Genomic DNA, 19,439 nt, shown 5'->3' on the forward strand with positions numbered 1-19,439 from the left:
TTCCAGTCCTCCTGAGAAAGTCTTGTTCAGGTTAACAAACTGCAAACTGTCCAAATGTACCAGTCAATAGAACAGGTTTCCCCTCAAGGTTTCATAGCAGCACTTGTAACAATTTAAAACAGATCTATGAAAATGGTTGATTACCAATTGATCAATATGTTTGGATTAATTTGATCAATGCTCAGTCTGTACATGTGACTCAGTATTGTTGTAGAGCAGTGACTGATGCCGACAGCTGAAGACTTTATTGAATTCTAGGCTTCTTTTTTGTCAAAATGCTGCTCTGTTTAATAAGAGAAGGTGGATAATGTTTCAGTCTGGCCTTGTGTTTTTTCCTGCTGAATCTGAACTGAAACAATATACAATAGATTAAAACCACAAAACAGCACTTTTATGTCCAAGGCTTTAAGCTCAGATGGGAAACTTTATATTTATGTCTGGCCTGGTACAAAGTTTCAAGCCAAAGCCGAATCAGGGATGATTTAGGGGGAGAAGAAGAAAAGATGGAGGAGAGAATAAGGGAAAAGACAGATAAAAGATGGCAGCAGAGAGAGTAAAAGACACTAGTCTACATTTACTTGTTATTTTTGCCTTCCCGTGTGCTGTCTGTCCACCTTGAAAAACCCTTCAACCGTCAGATGGATACACAGAAGGAACTCAGAACAATTTGTGTTGGAAAGTTTCCTCAGAGGAGTGAAAAGAAACTTTACTTTTATAATGTTTTTTCAAAATAAACTTCTACAAACCTTTTGTGGACATTTTGGTATCAAAACTTCAGAATGACTTGCTTGTAGTTTTAAATAAGATTTTGTAAATTACATACACTATCATATTTTCTTCTGTTTCCCCAGGTTTATGAGCGAGGAACCAACGTGGAGCAGTTTGTGACCCGTTTCCTCCTGAAGGAATCAGCCAATCAGATCCAGTCTCTCCTGAACTCTGTGGAGAGTGCCGTGGATGCAATTGACGAACAGCACAGCCAATCAGGGTGAGCCTGCGAAGGTGTCGCTGTGTCAGATGGTGTGAAATTGGAAGTGTGTGTGCATGTGTGTGTTCATGACTGCGCACATGTATCATGGCATTATGTGTAAAACTGAAATTGTCAGCGGTCGTAATGGAAACCAGGCAGTGTTTCAAGCACAAATCTTCTCTGGTTAAAATATCTGTCACTCACATGCACAGACACCCACATACACACACACAAACAGGTTTTCATCTCCTTTATCCAATATTCATTGCCCTCACCTTCGATCTCTCTCTCATTCCTCTTTTCCATCCCCTGTGGAACCTTTCTTCCACCAATTCTTTGTCCAAATTCTTTTACTGCTCTGTCTCCGCTTTCCTTATTGCTTTCTTTCATTTCTCCCATAACTCATTTCTCTTTATCTAACTCTCCTATTCCCTAACCTTCTCTCTCTCTGTTTTTTCAGGCATCTACCTGCCAAGGTGAGTCCACGAATGTCAGAGAAGCGCTATGAAAACACTGTCCCTGACTACCCCCCTAACAACAGAGTCAGCGCCAGGGAGGCTGTCAGGACCATCAACACTGCTTCAGGTGACAAACACACACACACACACACACACACACACACACACACACACACACACTCCAGCACCTCTTCTGATTTCATGGTTGGAGGCCATCTGTCATGCGCTTGTATCATTAGCGTCATATCCCCAACCTTTAGTGAGGCCACATCATTCTGGGTGAGAAGAAATCAAAGTCTGACTTTTTCATCCACTGTACATCAATACACACACACACACATGCACGCGCGTGCATACACACACATATACACACACTGTCTCTTTTATATATAATGTATTCTCCATTGTCATCAGCCACCTACAGAAGTCTGATGCAACTTTCCCAACTTTTTTCAGGCAGGACAGCACAGACAAATGGGTTGGAGAAAAAAGGTTGGAAGACGTTAAAATGGGGGGAATGAGAGAGGGAGGAAGAAAGCAGTGAAAAGAGAGAAGAAAATGTAGGGATGGTTGAGGAAAGAAAGGGATAGGGAGTTGGTTAAAAGTAGGTGTTAAAATCAAAGTGTGTGTCTAGTCAGCATTTAACACTTAAAATCTTCTATGTTGTGCTGTTTTTATGGATAAAGTGTGTGTGTGTGTGTGTGTGTGTGTGTGTGTGTGTGTGTTTGTGTTACCAAGTTACAGTAGCTTAAAGTCACACAAAGTGATTGAACCTTGCGATTGTCTTTGAGGATGTGCCCCCCCACCCTCCTTCTCTCTCTTCCTTCACCAGCTGGTAGTTAACACTGCAGTGCACGTTCGCGTTGACACTTTGCACCCACTTGAACAAATTGCTCACTGAAGAAATGACACTTCTAAGGTTGTTGAGATATGGAATCACTTTATCACAACACAAACTTCACAGATGAAGAGTCGAGCAAAAAAAGATGCTCAGAAGGGAGGAAAGCCTTAAAGGGCAGAGCAAACTTTTACCAATCACTCTGCAAAAATGTTGTTATTGACAAGTGTCAGTTAAACATGTTCAGTTTTGTTGTGTCAGGGTCTATCAGTCATTTTGACCCTGAGTAGCAGGGTTAGAAATGTGGAAGGCTAATCCTTGACAACTTAAGGTCAGACTAAAAATACTGACACACTGTGATCAACATCATTGAGGTGATTGATAATGCATCTGTGTGGCCAACAGATGGTGGAAACAACTGTATACTGTGCAATACAGAGCATTTCAGAAGCCGTGTGTCCCAAATAATAAGCATTACCTATTGCTCTGTCGAGTTTTCCTGTACACAAACAAAGTTGTGTGAACCTGCATGGTTTACATCCATTTTTGCTATCTAGCGTTCCTCCTCTTCACTGCCTCTGTTGGTACACTACTGAGTTTCTTGGCACTAATTGTCGATTAGCAGCATAGTGTGAAATTAGTTGGCAGGATGCCGTCCACATGCTCACATGCGTGCATGTTTGTTCTCTTGCACATCCACGATACAAATTAAATGGGAACCATCTTGTTAATACCTATCGCCATGGTCACAAACTCCACAGGGTTCCTTGCCCTGTAACATTTCACAGGTCATTTTAAAACTAATTTTGATGTCCTGGTAAGATAACAGTAAAATATGAAAGCAAATAGCACAAGGTGGACTCAATAATTTAATAGACCATATAATTAGTGTGACCCATTAACAACTTTACCGTATTTTCTTGAGCATAGCATGAGCATTTGGAATGATTTCCTACCCAGTCATGTCATTGGTCCATGTATATTATTGCTCTTTGAATATCAACTTGCAGAGACAACACAGGCAACATTTTATGGTTGCAGTATTCTTCAGTGCTAACAGCTGATAGCACTAGGTGTCTGGTACCAAATCTCATTGGTGCATTCATGGATGCCTCAGTGTTTGAGATGTTAGAGGTATGGAACAGTGAGCTTTTTAATGGAAGAAACAAATTCTCGTAATCCTTCTCATAACATCATTACTGCCTATTTTTTCCCTCATGGGTGGAACCATCCCAATTCAACTGTATTGATCTGTTAAAAGAAATAATTGGACTGAATCACTCAGCAATAATCAATATGCAGTGCATTCATTATTACTGCTAATACTGTTACTGGCAATACTTTCTGTTTTCTATTTCTGTCTCTGCCCTTCCTGCTATTAGTATGAGGTCAAACACCATTCCATGCAACATTTACTTTATTTTATGTCTTATTTGTACATAAAAGACAGTTCAAGTTTAGATCTTCAATGTTTAATGTTTAGTATAATGTAGATAATAGTGAAATTCATATCACAGTATCTAATGAAACTTTTTTCCTTTTTGTAAATGTTTAATGCACAAATCTGTATGGTATGCATAGCAAATGTTTTTTTTTTTTAAATAATCTTTTGTGCTGTGAAGTAATTCACCATATTTTCTACCAAGTCTGACCCATTTTTACCCCAGTGATGGTGATGCCTCAAATCTAATGTGGTAGTCATTTGTTAACATAAAAATGATAGCAGTTTAGCGAAGTGCAGTGTAATACCAACAGAACACAAGTATACCCTTTTGGTAACCAAAGCAAGAAATCAATATTTAAAATGTCCTCCTATAAAGGTCCGGTGTAAATGTGCTTCTCTGTGGTCACATCTGACTGAGTGCTGTGGAATAACCTGGCACATACAATAGAGTTGTTGTCAAAGCCATTATTGATTCAGTGAGTAATCACAGAGCAGAGATTGATCTTCTGTGTTTTGTTTAACAAAGTTCAAAATGGGATTCTCATCCTGCATTTACTCTGTGACACAGGAAGCCCCAGCATGTCTTACAACAGGTCACAAGTAGACTCACTGTTACAACATTCATTTCATAAATACCAAGGTTTGTAAGTGGCCTTGACTCGTTTTAGCACAGACATGAATATAAAAAGACAAATTAAGCTTTAAAGTTGGTTACCTTGACAGGATTTTGTGATTTATGGCCTCACAGATGCACTCAAGTGAGAAGACTGGTGCTAATAGTTTCCATGGTTTCCATAAAACTATGTGTTTCATTGGGATGGCATAAACACACAGAGATGTAGAGAGCTTGACATTTCTGTCAGACTGTATGGTGCATGGCAGTGATGACTCTTTATTCTCACACAGCCTTGTGATTCTGACAGCATGCTGCCAAAGAACAGTTTACTCTTCATCCTATGTCTTTAAAAGTACATCCTCATAGATGGGTTAGGGATACACACTGTGCCATGACAAGAGATAAGAGTGATCTTCACTGCCCTTTCACACTGGTAGAAATACACTGGAACTGAGAATATCAACAAAGGGGAAAAGAAGGTAATGTTATCTTTTTTTTAAGGAATTTATTTAAAGCTATTCTTTTGTTGTCAGCAGGTGGTTGGGGTGGATGCAGGTGTGTTGTCACACCAGAGACTAGGGTTCACATTCACAGACCTCTTTGTGGTTAGGGTTTAGACAACTCACAGCACTTGGTTAAGGTTATGGAAAAATTGTGATTTTGGTTAAATGTAAATAAGCATGTTATGTCTGACCATTTTTTTTGTGTTAAACTAGACCACAGCCTTGTCCTAACATTAACCAAGTACTGTGAGTGCCTGAACATAACATTAAAAAATGCTGTAGTCAGCAGAAGTCAGTCTTGTCTGCAAAATTGTATATTTTGGGGAAAACAGACTAATATGTTCAGTATCAACATATGCGACTTGCTAAATACGTAAATTAACAACATTCCCTCATTTCATTTACAGAAATATGTTTCCTACAAAACATATTTATTATTTGCTGCAAATTAGTTTTATATATTATAATTTGTAGGAGACAGGGTTGGATTAAACAAATGGGATTAGACATGTTAATTACTGAGCTTTCAAGGTGCCGGTAGAACCAAGCTAGCTGTTTCACTGGTTCCTGTCTTTATGCTAAGCTAAGCTAACTGGCTGCTAGCTTTAGCTTTATATTTGCTGTACAGATATTAGAGTGGGATCTTTTTTTTATTTATTATTTTACTCTCGGCAAGAAAGCATGAAGGCATATTTCCTTAAATGTCCAACTATTTCTTTAAGCAACAGTAAAATAAGAGAAGTGATACTGTCTGGTGTTTTTGAACTGGACAATATTGCATTTACATCATGACACTAGGAATTAGAGCCCTTATGGTGGTTGAGTTTTTCCCTGTTAAATTATTGATCTACCTGTCCTTTGACAATAACATGATAAGAGATATTTCCTTATTAGTTGAGCTGTATTTCCTTTAATGACTCACCCCAGGGTATGTGGCCTTTGACCCTGATGCAGATACAGGTGTGTTGAAAAAGACAGTATGGACTAGAGATGACCCAGGCCACTGACATACTGGTCCAATAAAACCAAAGTGCTGCTGGGTATGAAATAGACTCCAGTGCATACTTCATATGACTGTATACACTGACACAGTTAGTCTAAACATACATGATTTTAGCATCAGTATTAAAATTATCTTCCAAATGCAAAAACATAAAAGTGCATTAAAAAATCTACCATAATCACCTCTGTGCTATGTTAAGTAAAAGTTATTTAAGTTAAGTAAAAAAGTAAAAAAGTTATTTATTATGATTAGAAAGCTTGTTTGGTAAACCAATGGATTATCCAATTAAGTAAGAGTCAAGTAAGCAAGAGTAAGCAAAAACATTTTGGTTCATTTTGGCTCAAGTGAACATTCAAAGCTCTGTTCAAAATGCATATTATATATAATTCTGTGGCTTTATAAAATTTATGAAATGAATTCTCTGTCATCTGACAGAAAAACATTTTCAGTACATGCAGAATTTTCAGAAGTGCATGACACTGACATGAGAACTTAAGTGTCATACTCTCTTCTCACAGTGTTACACAGTAATAGATGCTGGATACAAGTGTGATATCTTCCTCAATACAAACATTGAGGATGGGGATGTAGCACACTGGTTGTGCTAAGCAGTGAAAATAAACCTTCAAGACTATTTTACAATGAAGAAATTATTGTTAGTAATATACATTTCATTTTATACTCTTTTTGCTGTGTAGGCTTCACAAAAAAATAATTATTGCAGCTTGTTTGCATCACATCAGTGTGTCATGTTCTTTCGCTCTGTCTTTTTTTTTTTTTTTTTTTGTTCTCAGGCATCAAAGTGCAGAAAGAATGACACGTTATACACAGATGGCATTCAAAGGTTTTGTGTCAGTGATATGCACTGGTCTGATCTTGAGCAGCTGAAAAAGTTTCTCCAAGTGCTTCAGCTCTAGTGCTGCACAGAAGAAAAATCAATTCTTGTTGGATGACTTGTTGAAAGACGCCAGCTCAGACTGACAGTTCTTCCTCTTTCAGAGACCAAACATCTGTCATCTATCGGGGGAGTGTATCCCAGGATATGTTTAAGCTTGCAGCATGTCAGAAAATGAGCCAATGAGATGCATACTACAGACACAGGCTTGAAAATACTGATGGTGTTAATTTAACAGAGAATTTAAAGTAATAGTTTGAGTGAGGTTTACATGTTTGATTCATTTTAGACCATTGTCTTGTTTCGAACTGGTCACTTCCTGTGGTGTGGTTAAACCCTTGATAGGCACTCTCTGCAACACCTCTGGTCACTGGGAAGTTCAGTGCCTTGCTTCAGGCTGCAGCAGCACCCACTCAGCATGAGACAGACGGTGACATACAGGAGGTGGAAAAGTTTAACTTCATCCAAATGACACTTTTCTTTTGTTGTGTAGTAAAATTCCACATGAAATTAGTTTTAGGCCTCATTTCACTAAACATTTTCATATGGCAGCCATTTAAACTGCTGTACAGTAGCTGTAGCTGAAGGAGCACTGCTAGATTACAACATTTCCCAGCAGGAGTGGGAATTTGAACTGAAGTGTTTCCAGTCATTGTTCAGCCTCTGTAGAAGATATTCATTTATATTGTACCAACTGCTCAACTCACTGCAGTGTAGGCTTATGTTTAAAGACATGCCATGAAAATGTATTTTTGCTTTTTTCATTCCTGTTATTTTATTAATCAGTCATAGGAGTATTAATTGTTGGTATTTGCTTATAACTATATTATCACATGCTACAAATGATTTATTATTATTTATATACAGCTTTACTAAAATGTGAAAGCGGGATAAAGTTTCATTTTACAAAATGTCCTCTCATTTCCCAGCCACCAAATCTACTTGGTATTTCTAAAGCCTAGTCACTGCTTACCCACTGGTGCCCTAAAGCTCACTCACTTTATCTTTAGTCTGAGCCTCAAGGTTTGAGTATTGGAACAGGTATTTCTTTTCCCTGTTCACTTTGACTTGGATATATCCCGATTCCAAAACAAGGCAAAGATGTAAAAGCAGCCTCAAGTACTCTCTGTCAAACTCGCAGTCTTTCTCCTTTATTGTCATGCCTTCCTTTTTTTTTTTGCCTTCTCCCCTACCTCCCCCTTCTCTTCGATACTGTAGGCTGTAAAGCAGCTCTGACAGCTAAGGACCTTCATGTCAGCTGTGCTTTATCTTGAGTCAGGACAAGTCGATTGATTAATGACCCCCAAATCCTCTCTATTTTCTCTCCTCTTCTCCCTGTCGTGCAGCTCAACCTTCTCCCTCCTCCAATATGTATAAATTACTCCTACATTCATTTCTTCATTCTCTTCTACCCTTATTGGTCTCCTTCACCTATGGCCACATACACACATATGAAGTCACTTTGAGGTTTATTCTCCCCTTTTCATGTCATGATAGCATATAGAGAGGAGTATGTGGTGTATTTTCTCTGTGAATTGGTCATACAGTCTCTATAGAAAAGCAGAGAGGGGAGGGAAAGAGAAAAGAGCAGAAAAGACAAAGCGGTGAGTGGGAGATGAGTGGGGAAGGAAACAAAGAGTGAGGAAAAGAGTAAGTGGGGGGTGGGGGGAGTTATAAGAGAACTAAAAATATCCACCACCACCTTTAAGTCAAGGGGCTGGTGCAGTATTGTTGTTGTGTGCAACGCTTCAGTACTCTAAGTGCATCTGTCACTTTACTGAAGAGTTTTAATTGTAAATGCACTGCAGGTTATTGTTGAGTGCTTTTCCAAACACTTGCATGCACAGGGCAAAGAGTGCATGCATCTGTTCATTTACATTTATATACTGTAGGAATATGTATGTCCTAGCTGTGGAAAAGCCAAACTCATGAAGCTACTATTAGCTTCAGAAGTATGAGAAAGAAAATGCTTGGCTACGAAGATATTTTCACATATATTTGTCATATTACATTTTTGAACAGTATGTTTCACATTTAATGAATGCAACCTTGGGTAAATTTGGCTGGGGTTGCTGGAATATTATCTGCTAGAGATCAGAAGAGAGACACTAGCATGGCTAAACTTTGATCACATGCAAGACTGGCTTCCACACAGTAAGGAAATGCTGGACAGTGGATGCTCTACATCGTAGAAAAAGTAAAAATAACAGTGAAAATCTGGCAATGCTGGTGCCATGAAAGACGTCTTATAATACAGTAGAATAGTGACTTTACTAAATATTTGTTTGACACAACACAAAAATAACTGTAAAACAACCTACATTTTAAATAAAATTGCAGTTAAAAATGTTTGAAAACATCTGTTTTTTACAGTGTACTCATAAATGAGCAAACAAGCAAACACTTTTGCTCTTTTTTCTTGGAAATGACATCGTATTCTTAAAATGAGCGTCTTTCTTACTACATCACCATTCACAGTGCTTTAACATGTAAAGACATCCAAAGCTTGACAGGCCTGTCGTACGTAGTCAGGGTTTCAAAGATATGATAGGGCAATTACTGTTGAAGGGAGTGCTTTAGCAAAGAGTCAGTCCAACACTTCATACAAACAGTTTCTGCCACTTTGTGCTAGTTTCTGCTTCCTGGCAGGAATAATAGAATAGGTTACACTAACAGACACAAGAGACAGTTATAATATTTATAAACACATTTGTAAAAATTTGTAAAAGGATTTGTTTTTGCCACACTCACATCTATCTAATATAGCAGACATCATAGTCAACCACAAATGTGTATTGTGTACATTTGTGTGTTTATGCCCAGCTGTGCCAAATAGTATGTGACTGTGTAAAAGAAATTGGTGTCACCATGTGCACAGAAAAATGTCTGAAATAATAAGATAAACATTAGGTTGTAATTCATATGAGAATAAATATCACATTATTTTACCTAATGGCATGAATGATAAACTGATCATCCTTCCTCCTTTGTACTGTCCTAGTATTAGTAGTGGACACCATTGATTATTATGGCATCATAAGCATGTAATAAAACTAAAATTTACTGTAGAAAAAGAGATGATCTTACATAAGTGTAATAAAAACTGTCAGATGGATCAATACATCATCACCCACACTATTTGACTGACAAGTAATCTGTGGGCAGCACAATGCAGAAACCAACAAAAACTGTTTAGTACCAAGACACAATGTTTGCAAAACTTTCTTTGTGTAATTTTTGTCTTTTGCCAAGTTTTGTTTTTCCACTTAGTGTCACTTTTTTTGACATTGTAAAGCATGCCTTTGGCAAAAAAAAAAGAATTAATCAGTGCATTCAGGACCATAGAGGAGCTTGGACCATCCAAGCTCAAAAACCTATTCCCAGACTGAACATTGATATTAGGCAATTCTGCAGTACCCCTGATAGTGGTCACACCAAGCAAGTTCTAAGATCACGAGGAAGGATAACCATAGTTAACAGGCATAAAACAGAAAGCAGTCTCACTAAATTTCTTTAACAATATGTCTGTGGAAATTCTCAGTCATCCAGGTCATGTCCTGGTCGCATGTACAACCATGTCCAGTTGCCCTTGATTCAACCCTTCTTGGGTGGGAAATAATAGGAAATGCAGTGGCTGGAGCATAAAATGACTTATCATACATAAGATGTGAGATTATGTAGGGCTTTATAAACAAGTAAGAGGATTTTAAAATCAATTCTGAAATACACAAATAGCTTAATCAGTGTCCCACACTGTGGAGTAATGTGAATTCCTTCAAGATCCAGGCTGCAGTTACAGTTGATTCAGGACTGTGAGTTTCTCATAGATTTTTCTTAGATAACTTAAAGAAAGCACAATTTCACTTAACTTTGTGACTTGTAATAAAAGCTTGCAGAAGAACTTTGGCAATGCTCCTAAGATAAAAAAAAAAAAATGTGTTTATGGCCTTGTTAAAATGACAGAAAGTTACAGATTTTTTTTTAAAAAAAAGCCAACATTAAGGATACAAACTCTATCTGATATTTAAGTCAGACAAGCCACACAGTTTGCAATGAACTTATAGTTTCATTAAATTATGTAATGCATATGGTCATAATTTCTAGTGTGTTCAGTCAGGACCAAAAAATTTGTTTGCTGTGCATCTGAATTCTGATTTAACATCACGGATCCTGAGGAACAGTACGTTCCAAATATATTTATTTTTATTTCTTAAAATCGGAAGTGAAGTACTTAGCAACAGTGTAACAACAGTGGACCTTTTTTCATGATTCATGTCAACACATTTAAATAGTAGCTGACACAGAATAGAAAGTTAAATTAGGTGAATGTGAATAATTCAAATCAGGCTTAATTGAGGAGAAAGTCAATAGAGACCCCCATCCACTCACACTGCTGCTACACTCCAAGGCTGTAATTCTTCACACACTATAATTGACCAGGATGCTTATTTTTGAAGTCCATCTAAATGACCAGTGGGCTTTTATCTCCAACTCCAACTGTCTCTCCATGGTTACAGACTATAGTTTAGTTGATGAGTGTGAATGTGTGTGTATGTGTGCTGGGGGGGTGTAGGGAGGGAGCTCCTAATTGACTGGCTGTTAAAGCTTTTAATGAAGAGTGGGCAGTCAGCTCTCCAATTAGCTGTGAGGGCCCCATCAGGGGATGAAAAGAACAGCAGCTCAGGAGAGAGTGGAGGGAGAGGGGGGAGGAAACGGACAGAAAGGCAGGGGAAAAGGAAGGATGGGGGAGGGAAGAGAAACAGAAAGGCAAGAGAGTGAAGAGGGAGGCATTCTTCTAAATTGAGATGAATGGGAGGGAAACAATACGTTCTCAGTAACCTCTCGATTTTTTAAGTCGTACCAACACACACAAATAAGCAATCATCATCAACATAGACAGTGAGGAACAAGCGGAACTTTCCAGTTGTGCACTGCACATTTCACCATCGTAGTTAATGAATAGTTTAAGGCATCATGTGAAGCATTTGATCAATACACAGTAAACACATTAAGGGTACCCTGGAGTTTTCTTGTAAACAAACAAAAGTTAAGTTCACATTCACCGTTTCTCACCAAAAGATGCTGTGTGTGTCTTTGAAGTCTAACATTGTTTTTAAATCATTGATTGTTTACATCAGTGTTTGCCTTTTAGCAGTCTGTTACTGGTGCATTGCTACATTTCTCTGCACGTTATTGCCACCAGATGTTGTTCAGCAGTCCAGTGTGAAGCCAAAAGCATGAATTCGTATTACACTGGTGAAGAGCTCGGGCGCTTGCACATGCACCATTGTACAGTTTAATCAAAATGCCCACTGGTAAATATACAGTACTGTGCAAAAGTTTTAGGCACTAAAGGTGAAATGAGGATAAATTTTTATTCATCAATTATCATCAAGTGCAGAAAAAAAAACTAAATCAGATCAGTATTTCATATGACCCCCTCCCCATTGCCTTTAAAACAGCTCCAGTTCTCCTCAGTACACCTGTACTTAGGTAGTTTGTTCCAGCTTCTTGGAGAAGTTGCCTCAGTTCCTCTGCAGATTCAGCCTGTTTCAGTGTCTGCTGTCTCTTCATGTAATCCCAGACTGACTCCATAATAATCAGGGCTCTGTGGGGTCAGGTCATCTGTTGCGGGACTCCTTATTCTTCTGGTCTCTGAGGATAGTTCTTCATGATGCTGACTGTGTGTTTGGACTCGTTGTCCTGCTACAGAATCAATCTGGGACTGATCAGACACCTCCCTCATGGTACTGATGAAGGGTAAGAGTACAAAAACATCTAAAGTGCCTAAAACTTTTGCACAGTACTGCATTGCTCCATAGCTCTAGTAGTTCTAGGTACCCTATGGAACAAAAATGTCATTGGGTACCTTGTACAGTAATAAGAATAAGTCATAAGATCATACAAGGAGATGTGTAGCAGCATCTTATTGATGACAAGAATGATCAGGTTTTGTGGAAAACATCTTCATTTTGAAAACATCTGCAGCACTATGAGTTAATGATAATTGATCATTCTACTGCCTTATAATCAACTGATGATAACATGCTTTGTTCATGTTTAATATGCTATAGGTAGCACAAATCTGTATATTACCAATTGAAAATGTTGCATAAGGGGCTTTACTCTGTTCTGATGAAATCTCTATCTATCATCTATTTAACGTACATAAGGTGAGGTCATATTATTTCATTGGCTTGCTCCCCTAATCTACTGGAAGTCTTTCTTACTAAAAAGTAAACATGTTGTAACAAAGTGAGTTATTACTTTAAGACCAAAGCTAATTAGGAAGAGCCCTGTGTGGCTGGGTATCCAAAAATCACACTGGAACGAGAGCCAATTAAACAGAGCGCCTCAAAGGAGCTGGGTTCCCATCTGTCCAGTCCTTTCCTTTCTTTACTGTCTTTACTGAGTTCCTTCCGATAAACAGGTATAATTGCCTCTTTATCAGCCTCTTCAGAACTTTACCCACTTCACATGAAATATTCATGATGAAACAATGGAAATGAAAAGAGAGAGATAAGAGGAGGGATGCAAAGAAAGTTTTAAGGTACTTGCAGTACCTGCTCAGTGACTGATATTCATGGATGAGCTGTTTAGAAGGAGAGAGAAAGTGACATTAAAATCTGAGGTTAGGCTGGGGAAATTTGATTTCAGTTTTCAAACACATTAATTTCAATAAATATAATCCAACTGCATTGGATCAACTCACAACTGATATACAAGTGATTCAACTAAGTGTATTCATGCTCATTCGGTCAGTGTATTTAGACTGTGTTTGTGTGTTGCAGGTGCTGTGGAGGTGAGAAAAGAGGGTCTGGAGGCTCAGATCAACCGCCTGGCTGAATTAATCGGTCGACTGGAGAATAAGGTAAGGAATACTGACACACACGCAGACAAATGTGTTTTGGTCAAGAATATATAACACTGACTTACACTGATTCCCTGGAGGCTTACCCTGACCATAACCACTACATGCCTAACCCCAACCTTAATCAAAGCTTAAGTCTTTAAGGATACAGTTGGCAACATTCAGTATTTTTCTTATTATCAGCAAAATCCCATGAAAAGATCCAAACCAACAATGAAATGATCTGACTGACACGTATCCGCTGTGTATTCAAAGTGTGATACATCTTACTCCTCTGTGCCACAGAGCTCCACTGCCATCCAAAATTATTAAAAACACTTCAGTGAGACACACAACATTACAATGAACATGGGTACTGTGGTTTATTTTGAGTCAATCGCATTCACAGTGTCCTGCTGCTGTAAATACTCACAAATGCATCAACTATGTATTAACCTGCAGATGAAAATAGTCCTCAACGAGCTGCCAGCTGTTTCTGGTTTTTCTGTCCTTTCTGGCTTGTGACTCTTAAAGGTTTACACAAGCCACTTCAATCTGAGCTGAGAGTGCCTAATGCAAGCTAAGAGTAATTCAGGTGCCTGAAGAGAAATACCACATCCACAAGTTGACAAGAAAAAAAAAACAGATGAATGAATGAATGAAGAAAATAAACAGAATTTTCGTGAGCAGAAAAAAGTGTCTTCTTTCCTTGTTAATCATCTAGCTGCCTCTCGGATGTATCTTGTGATTCCCTTTGGGGGCACGCTGTCAGAATGTAATGGAAGAAAGACTAACATATTGTTTGTCTTAGTCTTTTCATGAGACTTGTCATAACAACAGCCTGTTTCTCTGACTGTAAAGTTTAACAGTTTACCTTTGGGGAGCACATTTTTGTCTGTCAACAGATTTGACCCCACAAAGTAGTTAATACAAGCACAGACATTCATCATATACCAGTTACCTATTACATGACTGATGGACTCTGAACTCTGCTGCACTGTTGATTTCTACTTGTATTTTTATTTCTTGCTATCCTTTAGATTGTGAGAATGCCTCTATCAGCTGCAAAGAGCACAAAGCCAGTGTTCTTGTCCTCATACTAACTTTTTTTTTTTTTTTTTTACCAAGTTGTCAGCATGTGGAGGATTTGTAAGTCTGAAATGTTACACTGGCCAAATTGGGCAAAACCAGCCTATTGAAGTTGAAGGTCTGCAGAGGACAGGAGAAAGGAAAAAAAAAATGGAGCAGGAGGAGGAAATGAAAGAAGCAGGGGGTTAATGAGGAGATGAAGAAGGGGTGGCATGAGGATTTAATTAACACTAAGTGATGGAGAGGAAGGGATGAAGGGAGAGTTGATGGAGAGCGAGACAGAGGATGCAATTAAAGAAAGGCCTTACGTCCAAAATATTGCAAAGTGTATTTTTCCGCACTCATTCCTCTTTGTAGCAGCTTTTTTCATCCTCCCTCCTCGTTTCCTCCATCTTTAGATCTATCACCCCGTTCCTCCCTTTCCTCCCCCTCCCGCTTTGTCTCGCCGTTCCTCTGCATTGCCTGCGTCTTGTCCAGTACTGAACATGTTAAGGCTAATGGAGCCCCAGCAGACTCAGCTGTCTTTAGGAGAGCAGACCACTACAGCAGAAAGAGCTAAGAATATCTATACACAATCTACTGTCCTGCGGGCAAGGGAGGACATGGGAGGAAAATCACATAAAGAAAATGAGAATAACAAAGAGAGAGACTTAATGTTTGATCAGGTGTGAGAGAATACCTATCCATGTGTGAACAGACCTGCATATCCAACCCTGATTCCTATTTAAGAATGGCCTTTAGCCTTTGACCCTTGATGATAATTGAATATACCTCTAAGAAATTTCCCAGGTTTAAGTAGAACAGTTTCACTCGGTCGAGTGAGCTGCATTTTAGCAGAAATGATTGAAACATCTCTCACTAAAGGATTGTTCAGTTATCACTTGTGACCTTGAAGCCCTCCAATATAACCCATTACACTGCCCAGCGACTGACTTGTTTACAGTGACTGTGGCACAAAGGACATGTTCTACCAGATGGATAAAGACAGTCAAGTCAGATTTTTACCTGTTAAGACAAGAATTAAAACTCCATTTACATGTTTGTTTCTTTCTTTCTTTACTTTTTTTTAACGGTGTGAAAATAGCTGGAAGTTAATTGAAGCTTGAAATTGAGCAAAGTAAAAATCAGAGATGACAGTGATGTTGTATAAATTTATCTATTCTTTACCGACTCATCTGCAAGCAAAATATAATGTGTGTGGACATCCTAGAGTCAAGCAACCACCAGTAGACAGAGGGGATTAGTCACACTGAAATCAAAATCCCTTGAGGTAGGAGCAGTTGTAAAAATTACATTACATCTAATTTAATAATATATATAAATATCTATATTGTAGGGGTGTAAATGAATACACTATTCAAATATGCGTGGGTAAAGCACCCTGAACAAAAACAATGAAACAATATCAGAATTTTTAGCAGTACAATATTTTTTTATTCATGACCCAAGATAGTCAGGCCTGGTACTGTGAGCAGCTTGACACAAGACAGGAAACTGAGAAGCTTAAGTTAAGGATCAGTCAGTAAACCAAGCAAAGTTTTCCATCCAAATGTAGTGCAAAGTTTAACTAAATTTGAAGAAACTTGGCAAAAAAGTGACCTAGTGCATCCACTTCTAATCGTAAGAGTTGCTTCATCAAGATAACCAGCTGCTGGCACAAATTTTCAGGTGTCTGTTAAATCATTGCAGAAAAAGCAGGCACAACAAGATGATGTAGTTATAAGAGCACTGGTCAGACCTTGGTAAAAAAAAAAAAAAAAAGTGTCAAAAAAAATGTAGAATATATGAATATGTTTCATATATTTAAGAAAAACAGCTAGCCTGGCTCAACTATTGACCAAGAAAAAGTTCAGCCTGTAACCCCTAGTACAACTCATTTTTATGTTTCGGAGATATGATGTGTTAATTAGTGCGCTTCAAAGATGCTGGTAGGCCGATTTTTTCCTTTTACTTCGGCTGTGTCCCCCTTCATCTTGAGTATAGTTTTATTTGTTTTTAAAGCAACATTTAAATTAATGAACAGAATGAAGTAGCTTCTCTTCTAGGTCTCATTAAAATCTGTTAGATTTTGAACCACATTAATAATTTAGGGATGGCATCAGTGAACCTTAAATGCTGATATTTTCACCTTCAAAACTGAGAATCTGTTCAATATACTGACTTACTTTTATTTTGGAGGTCTTACTATTACTATTACTATTTTCATGTGATTTTCTATATCAGTGAAAGATTTTCTTTGTGAACTGAAGAACCCCTAAAATTACCCTTCCTGTGACAGCAGAGAATAGCTGAAAAACACTGTGCATAGAAAAAAAATAGGCCACCAAACTTTTATGTTACAAAGTGTGTTGTCAGAATAATGATAGCTATAGAAGAGTGAATGAATAGACATTTTCAGCTGGATTACATTTTCAGACGATCAGACAGCATACGGCAGTAATCATATCATATCAAAGCAAAATATGGCTTTGAGGAGGCTTATTGAATGTGGCTTTGTCTTTGTCTCTCTGTTTGGCTCTGGTATTACCTGCATAGATCTCAGTATTAAGACTGTGCAGGAGTCTGGAAGAGGAAATGATATTATCACACTGCGTCAGAGTGAATCATGATTTGTTTACTGAATGAATAATAAGCCAGCTACACACTGAGTGATGTTGTGCCTGGCGAGATGAAAATAGTGCCCTGCATTGGCACAACTGCTCTGTGATAGCACACTGGAAATCCTGTTACCTGCAAACCCTCCACAGAGTGGCAGATTCATGTTGCCTCTGTTGCTCACTCTCACTTTCAGGTTCCCCCGCCATCTTCCTCCATGCTCCAGTGGGAGTTTGTTTGTTCTTTGGTTGCAAAATATCATTTTTTATTACTCTCTGTGTGCTGCTGACAAGAAAATGTGTTTCCCCAGGAAAAGTCAATCTCTCTTGATTGTAGCTGCACATCTGGTATAGGTGATACTGAGGCTGAATACTGCGAATGATATAGCTTTCTTCTCTCTTCGCAAAGGAACGTATGTGTTTGAATACTTTACAATGTTTCCTGTAATGGCAGATCTTAAGCCTTTCACGCATAGTGGTCACTACAGTGGACAGCTATTAAAAAGCTGCTCTTGTATATGCTTGGGTTTGATCAGAATTGCACATCAGCCACCGCACTGGACGCTACAATGTTGTTCCGTATACTATTTATTCAGTCAATCTGACACAAATTTATCAAATCCAAGATGACAGACAGATGGCCAGAAATGCTGAGCAGCTGAGAATATCTTGCCAGTTCTTCTATAAGACCCTGCAAAAAATGTAACATCAAACATCTAAGATCAATACTATTGTTAAAATTCCAAGTACTGATTTTATTAGGAGGAAATTCTGATTAATCATCCGTCCAGACTGGACATCATGCATCGTTGGCTATATTTCAACTACATTTTATACTATTACTGTGACTTTGTCAACTGCTTCATGTTATTAGAATGTACTTACAGTTTTTTGTAACAAAAACAAATAATTATGAAAGCAATTAGTGTGTTAGTGTGTTTTATATTTTATACAGCAATGATAGAAAGGCCTACAGGATAAATATGTATCACATTAGTTTAATATTATTAGAAATTCATATTTTTATCATTTTAACATAATATATAATTTTATTGATTTGTTTGTTAAATACATAGCTCTTCAATTGAAAACTCAAGCACACACAGTCCATCTGAGTGGACAAGTGAGAAGCTCCTTGAAAAAATTGTGCTTTTTTTTTTTTCATGCCTAAAGAAGAATAAAAACACTTGAAAGGGTTAAACCTATTTGTATACTGCAAAGAACATCAGCAAAATAAATCTATAAGGAGAGTGAATATTGGACCTAACATTTATCAGATTGTCTGCATGACTCCAAAGGAAATGGTAATTTGCATCATGTTTTTTGTATGTTTAAATAGTCTCCACTATAATTACACAGATTTAAGAAAACACAAACAGGTTGAGAGAACATTTCACCAAAATACACTGTAAGTTCAAAAGGCACAATGAAGACATTTCAACAACCACATGTAACACAACAGAAATGTTTCCAGGTCTATGAATGAGTGATTCAATTATTTTTTGTGAAAACACACACACATAAATTACTGTACACTTAATCTTCAGTAAATCATATTAATCATCTGGGGGATAAAACCAGAGTAGATAAATAAAAATATATCCTGATGAAGTGTGTAAATTCCTTTGAGATTCAGTCTAGAAACTGTTTAGATAATAGCTCAGTGGGAAAGTCTGTTTTTGGCTAATCCAGTAAATTAAGTGCCTGACAGTTAAGGTACATTGCATTGAGCATTACTTGGATTTGGTACACTTTTAAGAGGCTATAATCCATATCTTTATATTGTTAATGGATCACTTGCATGTAGTGTGAAAGGTGTTACTTTTAGTGACAAAGCCACAGATAATTATCATTTGACTTTGCATCTCCTCATCTTCAAGCTCATTTTTTATTTTTTATTTTTTTGATTTTATGGTCCATCACTGGTAGTTCAGTCTCACCTTGTTATCACCCTTGTTTCTAGCCGGCAGGTCTATTGGGTAAACAACTCAATTTAGCAAAAAAAAGTATTTCAGTGTAGACTTTGCAGTAAAAAAAAAATAGCAGACAGTTAGTCACCTCTGAAATCTTTTATGTGCTGAACAACCAACAACACACATCACCTTTCATTTCGGTCCAGCTGTGACCAGACTGTGCTACATCAAGCTCATATCAGTCATTCAAATCTCAATGTGTTTCC

The 19,439-nt window shown here is 37.8% G+C and overlaps 1 long non-coding RNA gene across 1 annotated transcript; it reads left to right on the forward strand.

The window, feature by feature from the left end:
- Nucleotides 1-849: 849 nt before the first annotated feature.
- On the forward strand, nt 850-13,598 carry LOC108888060 (uncharacterized). Its single transcript, XR_001961746.2, has 3 exons — nt 850-988; nt 1,431-1,555; nt 13,519-13,598. It is a non-coding gene; the product is annotated as an uncharacterized LOC108888060 (long non-coding RNA).
- Nucleotides 13,599-19,439: the final 5,841 nt, after the last annotated feature.

Source organism: Lates calcarifer, unplaced genomic scaffold, assembly GCF_001640805.2.
Source record: "Lates calcarifer isolate ASB-BC8 unplaced genomic scaffold, TLL_Latcal_v3 _unitig_1288_quiver_3097, whole genome shotgun sequence".
Lineage (NCBI taxonomy): Eukaryota > Metazoa > Chordata > Actinopteri > Centropomidae > Lates > Lates calcarifer.